General features: G+C 37.5%; 1 long non-coding RNA gene across 1 annotated transcript; it reads right to left on the minus strand.

Annotated features, from left to right (window-relative positions):
- Positions 1-15,216: 15,216 nt before the first annotated feature.
- Positions 15,217-17,507, minus strand: LOC141316997 (uncharacterized). Its single transcript, XR_012351674.1, has 3 exons — positions 17,350-17,507; positions 15,941-15,984; positions 15,217-15,824 (listed from the first exon to the last, which is right to left on the minus strand). It is a non-coding gene; the product is annotated as an uncharacterized lncRNA (long non-coding RNA).
- Positions 17,508-18,887: the final 1,380 nt, after the last annotated feature.

The raw sequence follows: 18,887 nt of genomic DNA on the forward strand, positions 1-18,887 counted from the left end.
AATGCCTCATCCATCTAGAGCAAATGAATTTTTAAAGGTTTATTATCTTAAAGTAGAATTAGCCCCTATCTCTGCGTTAAAGAAGCAGTTTTTTCACGGCTAATTTTCCTCATGAAGCCCAATCAAAAGCTCATCCAACTTCAAATGAAGTTGTGTTTTAATCAGAACTATGCCATATTGGCAGGGTCTCCATGGGAGGAAGCTGTTGGTTCACGCAAAGGTCACTATTTTGGAGGATCAAAGGCTTCTAGCTCAAGCTCTTTCACTTTTATTCTCTCTCTCTCCCTCTCTCTTGCTCGGATCCCTCGCTCCCCTTCTCTTCCTCTCTCTTTGATCTCTCCTCTCATTCTCAGAGAGCAGAGACAGTGGTCCCTCCCGGCTGTTCCTCTTCTCTTTAAAGCATTCACAGTAGCTATACTTGATATCCTCATAAAGCACGACACCACACATGCACACACACACACAGGCGCACAGACTCGGTGTCGGCCTCTCAGGGGTTAGTTGTGTGGCTGTGTGGGTGTTGAGCCGGCAGTTTGAAATGGCAGAGCTAGTGGAGGAACGGGAATGTTGCAGGAAAGAGCTAATTGTAGCTGTAACGTGGGCTGGTTTGCACAATGGGTGCCAATGATAAACACATAGAATATCATTGCCACTTCACTGGGGAATATATATAGACTTGGGTATAATATAACCATTGGGTATATAATATAGCCATTACGTGCTAAGCCATGAGTACCCTGGTTCGTACACAAAAAAAAAAAAAAAAACTTCTTGATTCAATGATTACAGTCACTATGGTGAGTTTTATTGAAAAGGCTTTTTATGCCATTTATAGATGGTAATGCATGGAGAGAAAGTGTAGGAGTGAAGTAACAGGATCAAGTGGACTCATGTCACTGGAACACCGTAGCTCTAACATGTCGTGAATTGAGAACATGTATGCTTCTGGTCTGACTATTGATTTCATTGAAGATTTATTAAAGAATTGCATCCCAAGAAAGAATAGTAGATGTCTTTAGCACATGCACTATTGCTGCACCACAGCTTTAACAGTTTGTCCAATAAATAAATGTCATTTTAATTTTTAGAATGAAATGTACACATACAATGACTTAAATACACTTCTAAGATGAATAATTGTTTTTATTTTCTGAATTAAAATGAAGTTTACTGTAAATATTATAGATACAACTGTCCTCATATCATAAAAAAGAATGAAATTATTGAAAAGAAGACATAACACCTTTCTGTTGGTTTCTCTTCCTACATACTGTAACATATATATTTGTAGCAATAGCCAAAAACATATTGTATAGGTCAAAATGATTGATTTTTCTTTTATGCCAAAAATCATTAGGATATTAAGTAAAGATCATGCTCCGTGAAGGTATTTTGTAAATTTTCTACTGTAAATATATCAAAATTTAATTTTTGATTAGTAACATGCATTGCTAGGAACTTTATTTGAACAATTTTAATGGTGATTTTCTCAGTATTTTAAATTTTTTTGCACCCCCAGATTACACATTTTCAAATAGTATATCTCAGCCAAATATTGTCCTAACAAACTATACATCAATGGAAAGCTTATTCATTCAACTTTCTGATAATGTATAAATCTCAATTTCAAAACTTGACTGGTTTTGTGGCCCAGGGTCAAATACTGTATAGAGAGAGGTGTTATATTGTCATGAAGTGAATGCAAAGAGCACAGAGCACAGGAAGAGTACAATCCAAATGCAGATTTAATAATAATAACCAAAGTAATTGAACAACGAGAACCAGGAAACAGAACTGAATCCAACAACACAAAAGCCATAAAAAGATCTAAAGGGATAGTTCACCCAAAAATGACAATTCTGTCATTAATTACTCACCTTCATGACGTTCCAAACTTGTAAGATCTTTGTTTATACTCAGAACAGAAATGAAGATATTTTTGATGAAATCCAGGTGCTTTCTGATGCTGCATAGACAACAATGTAACTACCATGTTCAAGGCCCAGAAAGGTAGTAAGGACAAGGTTAAAATAATCCATGTGACATCAGTGGTTCTACTTTTATGTTATAAAGCTATGAGAATGCTTTATTGCGTCCAAAAAAAAAAAAAAAAAAAAAAAAGAAAGGAAAAAGACTTATTCAAAAATGTATTCTCTTCCACATCAATCATGAGAGTACCACAACACATGCATGGGGTTCTGCTAAAATTCCACAAAATCAAACAAAATCACAAACATAGAAATATTTAAAAAGTCCAGTAAGGTGGTGCAGTAAAGGTATACAAAAGGGGGTGGATGGAACACCAGGCCTGTGTGATGGAACTGGGCCTGGTGACCATGGCGGAGCAGGGTACCAAGGCCGAGTTGGTGGAACTGGAGAGCACCAGGGTGACTGGGAAGCCAGGGCAGGTCCAGCAAAGCAGGGAGCCAGGATGGAGCTGGCGGAGAAGGAGACCAAGGTGATGTCGACAGAACAGGGGTTAAAAACAACACAAAATTCATATAAGCATGGTGCCATCGTGGAGCAGAAAATTATCATAACAGGTTGGAAGACCACTACAGTGTAGCAGGGACATGAAATCAAACAAACTTCATGGCCATACAGAACAGAAAGAGATGGCCTTCATGACCATAACAGAGCAGACAGAGATGGTTTCTGTGGCTGAAACTGAACAATCCAGGAGAGCTGCAGTGAACGTTGTCGACAAGGAAGTGTGTGTGGCTTAAGCACATGAGATTGTGGTTGCAGCCACTATGTTGTGTCTTCAGAACTAGACGGATACCTAGCCCTAGCCTCACCCTGATGTGGGTAATGACAGGCAGATGCCCCCTGCTCTGGGGATTGATGGTTCTCCATAGATGTGACCCTGGACCGTAAAACCAGTCTTTAGTAGCACGGGTTTATTTGTAGCAATAGCCAAAAATACATTGTATGGGTCAAAATTACCGTTTTTTTTTTTTTTTTGCCAAAAATCATTGGGATATTAAGTAAAGATGTTATGTTATGAGATGTTCCATGAAGATATATAGTAAATTTCCTACCATAAATATATCCAAAGTTAATTTATATTTAGTAATATGCATTGCTAAGAACTTAATTTGGACAAATTATGTTTGATTATGTTATGATTTTTTGCACCCTCAAATATTGTCCTATCCTAACAAACCATGCATCAATGGAAAGCTTATTTATTCAGTTGTATAAATCTCATGAATGAATGCTGAGTTCCAAGGGCCTTTTTGAGCGTTGCAAGGCCCATGTACCCTCACTCTGGTGGGCATTAATGTAAGATGATGCCCCTATTCTGGTTCTCCATAACTTGGAAAGCTGAGCTCCAGGGGCTGTTTTGAGCGATGCAAGATTTACTTGTTGCCTCCAAATTAGACCAATCTACTTTTTTATGTAACTGATTTTAAAAAGCTATGACCAGTATTATATATATAAAAAAAACATGACTAACTTGTAAGACTAGTCTAGTCTGGCCACTTTTAATTAAAGCTGAAACTCTGCAGGACTGAGGCTCTCTTTGGCACCCTGGCCCAATGGTTTAATGAAAAGCCATGATTTCTGTAATCTAATTCATGGAATTATTGAATAGAAACCCCATGAATTACTTTTTTTTTCAATATAAGATTAAGATTCAAGATTAAGATGGTTACACCACATGATATTTTAAAATTAATTACATTTAAACTTTTCTTGAAAATGATTTAAAAGGTTTACAATACTCTACGATACCAATACAAAGAGCTTATTTTTCACATTTAGCACACCAGAAGGACCTCAAGGACCTCTGGATTTGGGACTACCATGCTTTTCTTGAAAATGGTATAAAAGTTTTTCAAAAAGCTACGAAACCAAGAGTAAGAGCTTATTTTAAGAATTGGGCACATTCAAACCAGATTTTTAAAAGAAAGTTCCTTTTTCTTTATCGTGAATACCCATTTATAATTGAAACACATTGATAGATCACAAACAGTTAACTGCAAAATCTTTATTCACATAAAGTTTGTATAGAAAGTGGATTTATAGTAAAAATCATCATGTTTTTTTTTTAAATACACAGTCATGTAATATTTCAATGTGTGTTTATCTTAACATTTTCTGAATTACCTGCATCTCAATAAGACTAATTTCTCACCACTGATTTCTAAGTAAAAAAGCCACAGGCTGCAAGTAGGAGGTTGAAGAGCAGAAAAAAGCCATTGAAAGAGCTTGGTTTTTAACCTTCCATGACAAAAAATGCTTAGTACATCAAGAGAGCATTATTAAAATGAGCTAAGACCTCTGGGGAGAAAGAGAGCAAGGTCTCAGGAGCTGAAGGAGCTAAGCGCTAACATAAAAGCGCTCCAATATCTCTTGCTACTTCTTTTGTTCCTTTTCTCCACCTCTCTCTCACACACGCTCTCTCACTCTTGGTCTTGCTCTAAGTCTTACAGAGAATGATGGCTCAATTTCTAATCTCTGAGTTAGGGAGGGAGTACTACTCAAAACACGTCAATTTCATAAAAAAAAAAAAAACCCTACCAGACATACTTTCTTACTTGCCTCAAGAGCCTATCTCGGCTGCTGAGAGCTTACAAAATGTAAATCCTTCAGCTAAATGCTTCTATCAGTCTTAAGAAAGTATACAGTACACTGTATGCTGCTACTGCTTTTTACCTTTAATCTAACACTGTAGGAAATTTAAGAATTGTGTATTTGTGTCATATTCATGCTGCTATAGTGTATGCAATTTTACAATAGAAGTTAAACTGTTCATTCTAATTAAATCGCAGCTCTATATTATGAGTTCATAAGTTTTGCACTTGCATTGATCACATTTTTGTCAATGAATAATAATGATAACATGTAAAGTTAACTGAATGCACCTTTAACCATTTGACTTTACTCTTATTCAGTTGTGTCAAATGCCAAATTGTGTCAAAAGTGAATGCTTTATGTTTATTAAAAAAACACTTCAGAGTAAAATTTGATTCATTTCTTTTTAGTTATTTATTTTTTGGTCTCCTATTGTGTTCTACCTCAGAGAGAAGGTCACATGAGTCAATTTCTTAGTTTATTTAGTCCATGTAACACAGTGCAACCACTTGAGTCTTGTAACATTATTACACCAGCTGGGAGAAAGCAATCAAAAGAAAATAAGGTCCAAGTTTCCAGGGAGCACTAATCACCTTAATTGTGACTTCAAATGAAACAACTATTTTAATTTTTAACCTACAAACAGCACAATATAGTTATTTATTATTGATGGTGTTAAATGCTGTTTTGTAAGAAATTGCTGTAAATTGCTTAATCCTGGCAATATACAGACATCAGATTTTATAAAAGACATACTTTGCTGGTATTTTTTCCTTTATGTACATGTATAGTCTTGTACTGATTGCTAATCAGCTAACAGTATGAGAAAGATGAAATACAAAAACCTTCTGACCAGACAATTCTGATGCATCCCTGCATAGAAACTCTCTCATGGGAGTCGCTGAGAAGAAATGATCTCTGAAAAAGTTCTGCTTCTTTCTTGTAGTAGAAGTTATGAGCTCTAAAAAAAGCAACCATCTGACACTACAAGCCGGACATGATGCCTCACACACTGCGACTGACATTCCTGCGATAACCTTTCAATTCACTATCAGTTCACCCACGTGACCTTGACCACCCTCCAAGCCACAGATTCAATTATCGCTATGCCTGAAGAAGCTCTGGTGTGCCTCTTGGCTGTTTAGGATAAAGTGGTTCCAGAGTCTATCATGAAGTGTCAAACATTTTTTTCAGCTTGGTGATAGATATGTTTTCCACTCAGGTGAATGGCAGGGAAGTTTGCTAATTAGCGAAAAGACGATGGTAATTCATCAAAAGGGTTGAAGCTGAACAGTTCGGAAACATGACAAGCTGCTGTCAAAGAAAACAGTGGGTGGCCAGATTGAATACAACGAGAACGCTATTTTGTGAAGTGTTATTTTCGCAACGCTCTCCTGAAATAAAATGTTCACACAGAATCTAAGGCAGTGAACTTTGCAAGGACAGAGCTAGGAAAACATTGAGCATGAAGTTGCAAGATAGCTAGATGGCTAGATAGAAAGAGGGGGATTAATGCAGTTCTTATATAACTCACCCATGGGTTTATAATATACTGGAAGCCTTTGGCGCAGCAAAACTTGAGCCTTTTTTTTTTTAAATCCTCTGTAAATTTTGACAGCACTTCCCTGTTGGTCTATGGTGAAGGCTTTAAACAACCTGAGAAGACTCGGATAACCTCTACTGCCGTTTTAAGAGCATATGATTGCACTTTACTATGCAAAGGTCACTTTATTTATTCATTTCTTCTCTTCTATTTGAGGCGAAACGAGCGAGGAAGAGCCATATACTATATAGAGAACTTTTGGCTTTAGGCTCTTAGAAGAAAATGTGAGAATAAATGAAAGATCTATTAAATTAATCTTTTATAGATTAGATTTCGTTTGTTTGTTTGTTCAATCTTATCAACAAATGTGGCTTCTTAACGTTACACATCACTTTATTTTAATATTAAAAAATAAATTTGACCAATGATTTTGGGACCCATTTAATTATTTTTTATTAACATGCCTTAGAAAAAAAAAATTCTGGTGTCCATTTTGAGACAAAACAAAGGCACTGATATAATTTAAGATCAGTCAGTGACAATTTCTTTCAGTTGAAACAGCTCAGACATTTTAGTATGGAATAAGCTTAAGCCTTAGCCTTGTAAACGGTTATTTGTTTACTGTTGGGAATTCCCTCTGCTTATTAAAAATGTACGTTCATAGCCTACATTACAGTCACGCACATCAGATAAACAAACATCGTACGATCTTAGTACAGTTATTCACGGTTTATGTCATTTTGTTGTTTATTTGTACAGTAGACTAACTGCATGTTTCAACAATTCTTAACAGTATTCATTTCGAAGCAGGTAATGATTTGTTCGTTAAATTAATAATTAATTCAACATACACAGCATTTTACTCAGATGGAAACGGTAATGTTAGTAAATCATTACAGAATTTGCTGATCTGAAGAGTCTGAAATAGATGTTGCTCAATCATGCAAATTAAAAATACACACATAACTCGGAGAATATACCGCTGACTAAAAATGATACGGACTTAAAGACATGAAGCTTTATTTCAAAGATTTGAATTTCAATACAACAAGCAATATAGTAACAGAGACTTGTATTGTATTATTTACTGTATAATCGAATCAATTTCAGATACGAATACCAGGTATATGGTTATGTTTATTATTTCCTGCATAATTAGGTACATAAAGAAATATATTTTGTGTTGGATCAGTTACCTGTTCTCTTACGAGAGGTCTCTCGTACTGCGTAAGATATCTTACGCTAGGGGAAAATCCTTTTCCGCGAGATATTGAAGCCAAAAATTATCCTTAATTTTGTAATAATGTAAAACGCGTTGCAGCAGCATATCCCTCAACACACCGTTTAGGGCACAGGTCATCGCTCTGTCAGCCCTACCGGTCGCTGATGAGGAAATAGACGCGAGCCTCCTATGCCCAGTCAGGGCATTACGAGCTTACGTGTCTCGCTCGTCTGCTTTTAGGCAGACGGAACAGCTTTTTGTTTCGTTTTATGGGCGTTCTAAGGGACTGGCCGTGTCGAAACAGAGCCTATCCAGGTGGATAGTTGATGCTATTGCGCTGGCATATGCTTCCAAGGGCATGCAGTGCCCGCTGGGTGTCAGAGCACATTCCACGAGGGGCGTGGCCTCATCGTGGGCCTGGTCGAGTGGGATTGCCTTGCAAGACATTTGTACGGCGGCGGGCTGGGCCTCTCCGTCTACATTTATAAGGTTTTACAACCTGGAGGTTCCCGCCTTACAGGCCAGGCTACTGTCGATCTAGTTAACCAGCGAACTGGGTAAGAGACCTATATTTCCCCATCAGTTCAGGCCGTGCCCCGCTCTGTCTGTATGACGAACTCAGCGTCTAAGCGACGCTGCACTACATGGAAGAGTGCGGCTTTGCCCCTCCCTCTTCCCGGACTCCCTGTGAGTTCCCTAGGTGATTGTGCACTATATGAACCCCTGGTTTCGCCCTTGGGTCTTTGGTGTTTTGCATTGGGTCCCCTAGCGTAAGATATCTTACGCAGTACGAGAGACCTCTCGTAAGAGAACGTACTCGGTTACTAACGTAACTTCGGTTCTCTCTAGAGAGGGAACGAGTACTGCGTATCTTGCCGTGCACGCACACGCTCTGGTTGCTTCGATGATAAAAAACCAGATAATAGCTGCCTGCGAGCGGTATTTATAGGCCTAGACCATGCCCGTTTTGGCGGGACGTGACGCAGTGGGCGCGAAGTGCCCTTATTGGATCTGGCGTCACGCCAGGCCTCGCTCGATAGGCTGCTGCAGTTGCCGCAGAGCAGCCAATAGGCACGTGAGCTGTATCGCCTATGTCTGTATGCTGCTGCAACGCATTATTACAAAATTAAGGATAATTTTTGACTTCAATATCTCGCGGAAAAGGATTTCCCCCTAGCGTAAGATATCTTACGCAGTACTCGTTCCCTCTCTAGAGAGAACCGAGGTTACGTTAGTAACCGAGTACGTTTCTACAAGTGCGCAGCTGACACGCCCACCAAAACGATTTCAATATATCACTTATCCAGCCCGAAAAGACCATAAACTTTCCAGAAAACATCTTAAGTAAAAATTAATTTACATACACATATCCTAAAAACTAATCCTGTGTGAAAGATGCGCTTCAAATCGGGTGATTTTAAGTCAGCAATTTACATGTAACTCAATGGCGCTCTCTGCAGGTAAGGAATAGTAAGATGGCGGATCGAACACTTCCGGTGGCTTCACTGCCTAACGGCAGTTTAGAACGCAATGAGCAATCCAGTCATTATATAGATCAGTGGTTGTACCACATGTGCGTTTGTTGCTGACGTAAAGCAGTACACCCTTTTTTCGCGAAATTTCTTACCTGCTCACCAAACTTAAAGGTCCACTGAAGTGCCTTGAAACAAGCAGCGTTAATCTATGTGGTGACGTACTTTTAACTGAAACAAAAACATATCTCCAAGCCCCACCCACTTATTTTGAATAGCCAATAGCCTTCCATTTATATCTGCTTGGGCCAGAGCCGTTGAGCTCGGTAAAGCCGCATTTGTAAGCTTATGACAGTCACAGACAAATAAATTACCCCACAGATTCAATATGAAACTCTTGCTCAAACAAAATAGTGATCATAATCATGCTGAGGCTGTGTAGTTTAATACATGCCGATCGCACATATGATCTGCTCCGTGTTACTGCGTCTCTGTGTAGGGGGCGGGACACTACGGTCTCTAGAAAGCATTTGATTGGGCATAACATTTGATGAGAAACTGAAGTGCACGGTGATATCATCAAAATGTTGATTCATATTGGCGGAAGTGACGAGACTGTAAGTTTTGAATGCTCTTATCTTGTAAACGCTAATTTTGTCGTTGTTTTGAAGCACACAGTTAGCTCATAGATAATCTTAAGGCTAATATATTCATACTTAAAGCCAACAAACTTTAATTTTGATTTCAGGGGGACTTTAAGAAGAAACGTTTGTGGAGGATCAACCGCCATAAAACAGTAATATTAAAAAAATAGTGGTTTGGGGTGGCAAATTGCTTTATTAGAAGTCTGTATACCATCGGAGGGATTTTGAAATTGACATTTCAAGGTAAACAAAAACTTTGCTTTAACTTCTAAGGTCATGTCGATAGTATGACCCATTTTATAGTTGTGGCTAAAATTAAAACAAAAGTATTATATGTAAATATATTTTTATTGTTTTATCACTTTGAATTAGAAATGACATGTCCTTAGTGTCCCAATTAAATTCTACATGCTTGTTACAAAGAACATTTACTGCACACAACTAATGTTAATGTTTTTACAATGGAATTATAATTGTGGGAAATGTTTAATAATAATTATAAATAATACTCATAATAATACAAATAAAATGTCATCTATATTATTTTATTTTAAAAGGTAATTTTTTTTTTCCTGTGATGCAAAGCTGAAAGTGTGATGAAAGCCATTACTGTAGTCTTCAGTGTCATACAATCCTGCTTAGGAAATTTTCACATTATTATAAATGTTGAAAAAAGTTCCATACAATATTTTGGTGGAAACTGGGTCACCACTTTTTGTGGTAACATCTGTCAAAAAATGTCAGTATATCAACCTGACAAATTACAGCTTAAGTCATTTTTATGCAATAAATCAAGTGCATTGAAATAACAATTGCAGGTTAGGCCTACTACTTATTTTTACTGTGCATTTTAGCATGCCACACTAGGACATAAACATAATATTTAATAACTTACATCTGTACAAAATGCATGCAAATGCAGAAGTTCCCTTGAAGTTACATGCTAGTCAGAATGTGCAAGTCACGTTGTATTAGATTTAATTTAGCATATTTTCATAAACTAAAATTAGATGCCGTTTCAATTACTATAATAAAACTAAAACAGTTGAAAGGCCACACATTTTTAATAAACTACATATTTATCGAGATTAACTCAATCTTTTCAGTGTAACCTTAAGGCTGCCATCAAGTATTCAAAGCATATGAATGCAGGGAGATGTGAGTCATCCGGTTTTCTCTCCTCTCTCTGTCGTTCTCGATCTCTTCTCCAGCTGTACTCTGAGGGCTCAGTGCTCAGCCAGTCAATTGTGTTTTGATGTTCCTGTGAAGCTTACAGCTGCACTTAGCACTCAGGAGCCATAACATACATTAGCCTTCCCCATATCCCTCCCCTGTCTCTCCTCCTCTCTCTCTCTGTCTTTCTCCTTTCCTCTAACCTCCTGTAATCTCGACTGCTTTCCACTCAATCGCCCGTATTGCCTAGTGTGCGAGTCACGGATGTGCACCCGTGGCCGTCAGCTCCCGAGGTCAGCCGCCAGTGAGCGCGTCACGCGTAATTACCGTTATTTATGGACCTCTCGAGCCCCGCCACGCTCTTCTGTCACTGCGTTTGTTTTCAGAGCAACCGCTACGGTGTCGGGAGCCTACCTGCATATGACGAGCCACAAAAAGAGCGAGTGTGTGTCCATCATGTCCCTCTTGCGCCGTGTTTTGCCTCTCACAGTATGAATTATGAGACGGGGCATGTATAGTAAGCTTCTCCAGAGTCCTTGCTGGTTGCAGCCGGTGACAAATACTAAATCTCCAACTTTTAAATGTCCTATCAAGCATGACAGAGGTTTATGTGACGCTCAACAACCGTACAGGCCAAGGGTAAAGGCTCTGTGACAATTACCCCGTCAACTACTCATCTGATTATGATAGTGCAGTGTAGTTTGACACCTGAGTTTTGATACTTCCGTCTTTCGTTATTCCAGGTGCGTTCACATACTCTTTGAGTAGGTACTTCTGTTAAATAAGTAATTTATTAGTGACCGTTTTCTGAGTAGTATGAATATGTGTAGCATGAATGCAATCGTCAATGTATGTTCGTCTTGTTGTCATTGTCGAAATCAGTTGTGTTGCTTCACTACCATTCACAAATTCCCTCCTTTAGCCTTATGGGAGAGTAAAGGTCCATTGATCAACGGTTCAAGGGCCTACACTCTTAAAAATAAAGATTCCAAAGGGGTATTTTTGCAGTGATTCCATAGAAGAATCATTTTTATTTTCCCCAAAGAACCTTTCAGTGAACAGTTCTTAAAAGAACCATTTTGAAGAACATTTAAAACATCTAAAGAACCTTTTTCGACTATGAAGAACCTTTTGTGCATTTGAAAGGTTGCATGGATGTTCAAGGTTCTTCATGAAACCATCAATGCCAATAAAGAACCTTTATTTTTTTAAAGAGTGTATAATGCTTTATGAATACTGTGAATCCAGCCATACTACTCTTTTCACAAACTATTTTAAGCACAGCCTCTTTCTTTTGACTTTCTTGTCTTGGCTGTTTTCTCTAAACTAACTAGAAGTGTCATTTTAGGTTGCAGATAGGACAAAGCAGCACCTTCTGTCACTAGTTGGTAGACCTGTGTGTACTGATGGACATTAATCAGGGTTGCCAGGTTTTCACAACAAATCCCACCCAATTGCTACTCAAAACTATCCCAACAGCATTTTAAGGGGGTGGGGGTCCCCCAGTAAAAGTCGCGCTCCGGAGGATAAAGATAACGTTATTGGGGTCGTTTCAACCCGCGGACATGAAAAACCACCCGCGGCAACAGTGTTAAAGTAGCCCAATTCCGCGGGAAAACCGTGAACTTGGTAACACTGATATCAGTTTCATTCACCATAGGCTTTTAAATTATATTTAAAATGTATTTAGTTGGGAACTTCAAATTTGATTGGTTTAACAGTGTTTTAAAAATTATGATATTCTGCAGATATTAGCCTGCCTTTCACTTTCTGTAACTTTCTTTGCACTTTCCAGACAAACTGTCAGTCTATTTGTGGTGGGGATTTTTAAGTGTTCCTTTCTGCACATTATATTATTTCACCAGTAGTTGCTGACTACTGTGATTTTGTGCGTTATGAGTGAGCCGTTGAATCATTCAAGTGATGTGTTCTAAAACAAACTCCATTTAGGTACAGAGATGTTCAGAGATGCGCAAATGTTGGGGTTAGACTTTGATTGGAAATGCCTTAGGTGCTGAGTCAAAATGCTGCCGGCTTCAGCAGTAAAATGGCAAATGCAGTTGAAGTCAAAAGTTTGCATACACCTTGCAGAATCTTCAAAATGATAATTATTTTACCAAAATAAGAGGGATCATACAAAATGCTTGTTATTTTTTATTTAGTACTGACCTGATTAAGATATTTCACCAAAAATGCGTTTACATATAGTCCACAAGAGAAAATAATAGTTGAATTTATGAAAATGATCCCGTTCAAAAGTTTACATACACTTGATTCTTAATACTGTATTGTTACCTGAATGATCCACAGCTGTTTTTTTTTGTTTGTTTGTTTGTTTTTTAGTCAAGTCAAGTCAAGTCACCTTTATTTATATAACGCTTTTAACAATACAGATTGTGTCAAAGCAACTGCACAGTATTTAAACAGCACCATAGTGTGTAAGTAACACATTTATTGTAAATAATCAATTTTCAGTTAATGGCAGTTCATCAATTCAGTGATATCATCATCCAGTTCAGTTCAAATAGTATACAATATCGCTGGAAAGTGTCCCCAACTAAGCAAGCCAGAGGCGACAGCGGCAAGGAACCAAAACTCCACAGGTGACAGAAATGGAGAAAAAAAACCTTGGGAGAAACCAGGCTCAGTCGGGGGACCAGTTCTCCTCTGGCCAGACGAAACCAACAGTTTGTACCAATAGTACAGTGATAGTTGTTCATAAGTCTCTTGTTTGTCCTGAACAATGTCCTGCTATTAAATAAAATAAAGTTTATGAATAAGGCATTCGCTTAACTACTGTTACTTGTATGGTTCTGTTTATTGATTATACAATTGACTCAGATTAATTTTGGCATTAAACAAATAATTCTGTGAACAACTCAGAGTAGAACGCAAGGGTTGCCATCTAGTAATTACACCAATTACGACTTACTGTGAACACACCGTAAAATTTAAATTACTCAATATTTTTCAATTGTTAAACAAAAGCAGTATCACACTCAAAATTGTGCTCTTGGTCTGAATATTAGCAAGGGCAGAACCACAGCTGTGTTAATATTCAGAATATTCTTAATATTACTTAACTAAGCTAAATATAAATTTGGCAATTAGAAAATATCTCATTGGAAAGCCAATTAAAAGAAGGTCCTGCCCGGTTAGATGAAAACATCCAGCATGACAAATTAAAACATTTTTTCCTGCTGCAGATAAAAACAAAATACTTAATGTTTTAGCATAATTTCTTTGTAATTAGTTTTTCCTCAACTTATTTCACTGGCCAGGTCGAACCCTTCTACCCCTGTACAATACAGGTTTGATTTTCAAGCCTGAAAATCAGCTAATTAATGTGATTTTTCTTTGCACACCTCATTGGTTATTATACACTCAAGTGACAATATTAATAAACCTTGATCAAAAAGCAAACATTCATTATCTCCAATGTAAATGATTTCTGTCAGACAGTTCCAAGCTTTCGCTATTATTAAGATATGATTAGAATAACATCAGAGGAAATGAAATGAAAGGTTTATGATATTAAACAATAACTGATTCTGCAAGGGAGTCCCCAGCTTCATTCTTAACCTCCGTCATGCTGGCGGAGATAAAAGCATATGTGACTCCAGCATCTATTTACTGCTTAGCATTTTGACAGGAATGCAAACAGCTTGGGGGGTGCTGTCAGTGTTCATTAGTTTGCCAGTCCTTCTTTTTAAAGTGTTATCCCTGTCTGAGGGTTTGGTGGATGTGTGTGTGTGTGTTGATGGGAGGCGTCCAATAACACAACGACTGAATTCTAGTCACCACTCTTAGAGTTCCCCATTATACAGCTTAACAAATCTGGAATGTCAGAACGTTCGTTATTTCAGGGCTGGGAAGAGAAGTGTATTCTAGAAGATTCTAACACTGGTAATTGGTTTGTTGGGGAGGCTGGCTGTCACCTGTGTCTGGCTAAGCAACAAAGTCGAAATCACAAGACATGTGAAAAAACGAGAAGGGTCTGGCTGCAGACATGCACCTCCACTGTCAGACCTGCACTCTCAGACCTGCACTCTCAGTCACCCAAACTTCCTCTGCAGGTGACGTCACCTGCAATCGACACCTGCACACTACGGTACCTGCTACGTCACTTGCAATCGACACAAAAAAACCGGAAATAAGTTTCCAGTCGTTCGTTCGCGTTGCCAAAGACGCTGTATTGAAGCGGTTACATAGTTTAAAGTACCAGTTGCCAGTAAAGACGCTGCTGTTAAATGGTTTAAAGTACTTTAGTAGTATAACCAGACAGAAACTTTGCCCCCATTTTTTGCTGCTTGTTTATCATAGGAGTATAATGTTGTACTTTATCATTCCAGGAGGCTACAACTATATTACATTACCAAACTATAACATTAACAAAAATTAAGCAGATGCTATTTTTAATTTTAGTTTTTTTTTATTGTAAGCTAGTTACAAAGAGACAGACTATTTACTATTATTTGGAAAACTAGCAATAGTTTTATTAAATAGTAATATAAAAATAAGTAAAAGCTTAACACTTCCATAACAAACAAAAACAGAACAGAAAGAATGCAAAGAGGCAAATTATGTCTTTTCTTTTATTTCTGCAAAGAAGCACATTATGCATTTCCTTCCTTTTCAGTTTGACAGAATACTTTCAGATTCATAACATCAACTACATGTTCAAGGAAAAAGTCCATGTCCTTCATCGCAGTAAAGATAAAGCTGAAAGGTTCCAGAGCAACAAGTCTGTCCTCTGAAAATTCAGTCTTCTGTAATTTGTCCCTAGCCTCATCAACATCTTCATCCTCCATGCAGAGTACTTTGGGCAGGTGAACAGAACCAAGCAGCACACTTGGCTGTTCCAAACATATATATGTATACGTAGATACCCCATTGGCCCGCTCCAAGCACGTAGATGCGTCCGCCATATTACAGCGGTCCACTTGACGTCATTCACCATACTGTAGGTTCGCAGACCAACGGCTGTGAAGGACTTTTATATTTCGAATATTCAGTGATTACTATGGTGATTTACCTAGATCTATGGGTGAATGACGTCAAGTGGACCGCAGCAAAATGGCGGACGGCTTATGTATAAAGGCCCATAGAAACAGTCGCTAATGAGGCATACATCAACGGCTCCAAACACCACTTGCTGGCTTTATTTAAATCTCCCATCAGTTGATTCTCTAAAATAACACAAAGAACAAGAGAGATACAAAGGTAAGATACCATGAACATTAATTCAGTATTGTGCAAAAAAGAAACAATTACTTGTGACCAGTCCTGTAACAAAATAATGTACCTCTTGTGATGATTCCATCAGTACACCTTACTTGCTTCATCTGCCTAAGAGCAGGATAGAAGAAACCAGTTATACACACACATACATATATTTATAATATATAAAATGTCACTCAAATGAAGTAATCTGAATTGAGAAGAGTAGGAGCAGAACAAAACATCAAATGTGGTGCTTTACAATGTTTCACACTACCTGTTTTGCTAATAAATAAACACCACATTTAATTGTCTCATTCTACTTATAATATCAGTAACACAACAATCACTTCCACTAAACTATACAGTAGTTTACGAGTAAGCTATATAATTAACTTACGAAAGCATATACCATTCTGTTGAGTAGTTTAGCTTACTTTAGCTGTATTTAAGTCAGTGACTGAGTGGTTGACTAATTAGGCTATACAGCTTAGGGCTGCACGATTTCAGCAAAAATCATAATCACGATTATTTTGGTCAATATTGTAATCACGATTATTTAAACGATTATGACAGGGTCCAAAACTTTCTATAGTAATTAATTTAAATACAGCGAAAAAGATACAAAAAAATAAAATAAGAATAACAGTGCTTAAAAAAATACTGAATACTTTTATGCAAGTCTAAAGTAGTCTAACAATACTACAGAAATTAAATGTAATTATTTGAATGTAAAATAAAACGCATCTTCACTGTAATAGTTAAACATGCTTTGTTTCCTATTAAAACTACAAACGTCCTTCATTCAAAAGCAGTGACTGATTTTTCTTTTTGTATTTTTAAGTTTTATTCATATTAAACACAGACAGCAGAAGGAATCTTATGTGTTGCGCTTAACCACAAGGACACAATATACTGTTACACACGTATTTTTATTCTCAACTGTTTATGGTCATTTAAGACAGAACTGACAAGCGTTTACATGAATAATCAACAAGCGCCTCATTTTCAAATATTTTTGCGTGTATTTGACGGTTTAGGCGCGCTCCTGAGTTAAAATATAAATTTACAAGTCCATGTTCGGCTCCGTCTTTGAGCGCATTCAAAAAACACAGCAACTTTTCCTACGCGCTATTAAAAACATAACATCAAAGAAACATGAATAAATCAAGCAAGTCCCGTTTTATGAAAGTCACGTTACATGATTTTGCTGTTTTGCATGTGAAATTAGGCTTTTATGGAAGAGCGAAAGCACACCACTGGAAAGGGGGTGGAGTGGGGAACAATAATCGTTTCATCTCGATTACTGCATTTTCATGATCGTTTGAAGCAGAAATCGAAATCTAATTTCGATTAATTGCACAGCCCTAGCTAATGCAACTTTTTAAACACAACCAGTGAGCAGCGAACACGTTGGCAAACATAATTTTGTATATCAGAATACAATCTAATTAAACGTATAATAAACACACACAGATACACATATGTACTTACAGCAATGATTCTTGAAAGAATTCAGAAGTTATTCTCAATCCAACACGTCCCACTACACACAGATTGCAAATAGCGCAGGTACCGTAGACTGCAGGTGTCGATTGCAAGTGACGTAGCAGGTACCGTAGTGTGCAGGTGTCGATTGCAAGTGACGTCACCTGCAGAGGAAGTTTTGGTGACTGAGAGTGCAGGTCTGAGAGTGCAGGTCTGACAGTGGAGGTGCATGTCTGCAGCCAGACCCTATTGCGAAAAACACACACTTAATCCCTATATAGCCAAATGAAATGCATGCTTTCAATTCCTGCATCTTTACTTATTTTATTATTATTATTATGAGGAAATAATAACAAGGAAGTTGTTAGTGATCACAATACAAATTACAGTGAACTCCTAACGAATTACATGAAAGTTCGTTTACATTAATAAATGAGGCATACAAAAACAGCAGAAAAAAATCAAAATAATTTTAATTAAATTAGATTAAATAAACTACACCAAATATGCCCTTTTCATGGTTTTACCATAATGAACAGAGCTTGGAACAAAAACAAGAGTATATCTTTTTTTTCCATCGAAAAACGAATGTACAATACAAAGCCTAGTATACATTATAAATAACACTTTATCATTCAAATACATTGGGAATATGGAAACACTTGGATTTGTGCCGAAAAACAGAGGTGTGTGAGCCCAACGCCTGCTATTTTTAGTTTCGCTTTGTTTTAGTTTCTTAACTTTATATATTTTGTTTCATTCCTGTTCTATTATAAATACCTCTACATTTAAATCATTCGTTTTGGAGTCAGGGTAACTAACTTATAGCTATGTTTATAGAGTTTATAATGTTAATAATATAATATTTCGCTTGATTTGGTATTATTTCTGATATTACCCTTTCTCTCTAAACATTCTGCTGCTCAGTAAATGCGTTTGGAGAGAGTGGGTTAAAGGAACACTCCACTTTTTTTGGAAATAGGCTCATTCTCCAACTCCCCCCGAGTTAATAAGTTGAGTTTTACCGTTTTGAAATCCATTCAGCTGTTCTCCTGTTCAGGCGATATCACTTTTAGCATAGCTTAGCATAGATCATTGAATCCTATTAGACCAATAGCATCACGTTCAAAAATGACCAACGAGTTTCGATATTTGTCCTATTTAAAACTTGACTCTTCTGTAGTTATATCGTGTACTAAGACCGGTGGAAATGCAAAGCTTCAATTTTCTAGGCTGATAAGATTAGGAACTACACTCCCATTCCGGCGTAATAGTCAAGGAAGTTTGCTGCCGTAATATGGCTGAAGCAGGAGCAGTAATACCACGCAGCACATGTGCAAATGCTAAACTAGCTGGGAACTCATTTCTGATAATACTCCGCCTGCTTCGGCCATATTACGGCAGCAAACTTCCTTGACTATTACGCCGAAATGGAAGTGTAGTTCCTAATCTTATCAGCTTAGAAACTCACAGCTTTGCATTTCCACCGGTCTTAGTACACAATATAACTACAGAAGAGTCAAGTTTTAAATACAACAAATATG

The sequence above is a fragment of the Garra rufa genome, unplaced genomic scaffold (assembly GCF_049309525.1).
Source record: "Garra rufa unplaced genomic scaffold, GarRuf1.0 hap1_unplaced_213, whole genome shotgun sequence".
In the NCBI taxonomy this organism is placed as follows: Eukaryota; Metazoa; Chordata; class Actinopteri; order Cypriniformes; family Cyprinidae; genus Garra; species Garra rufa.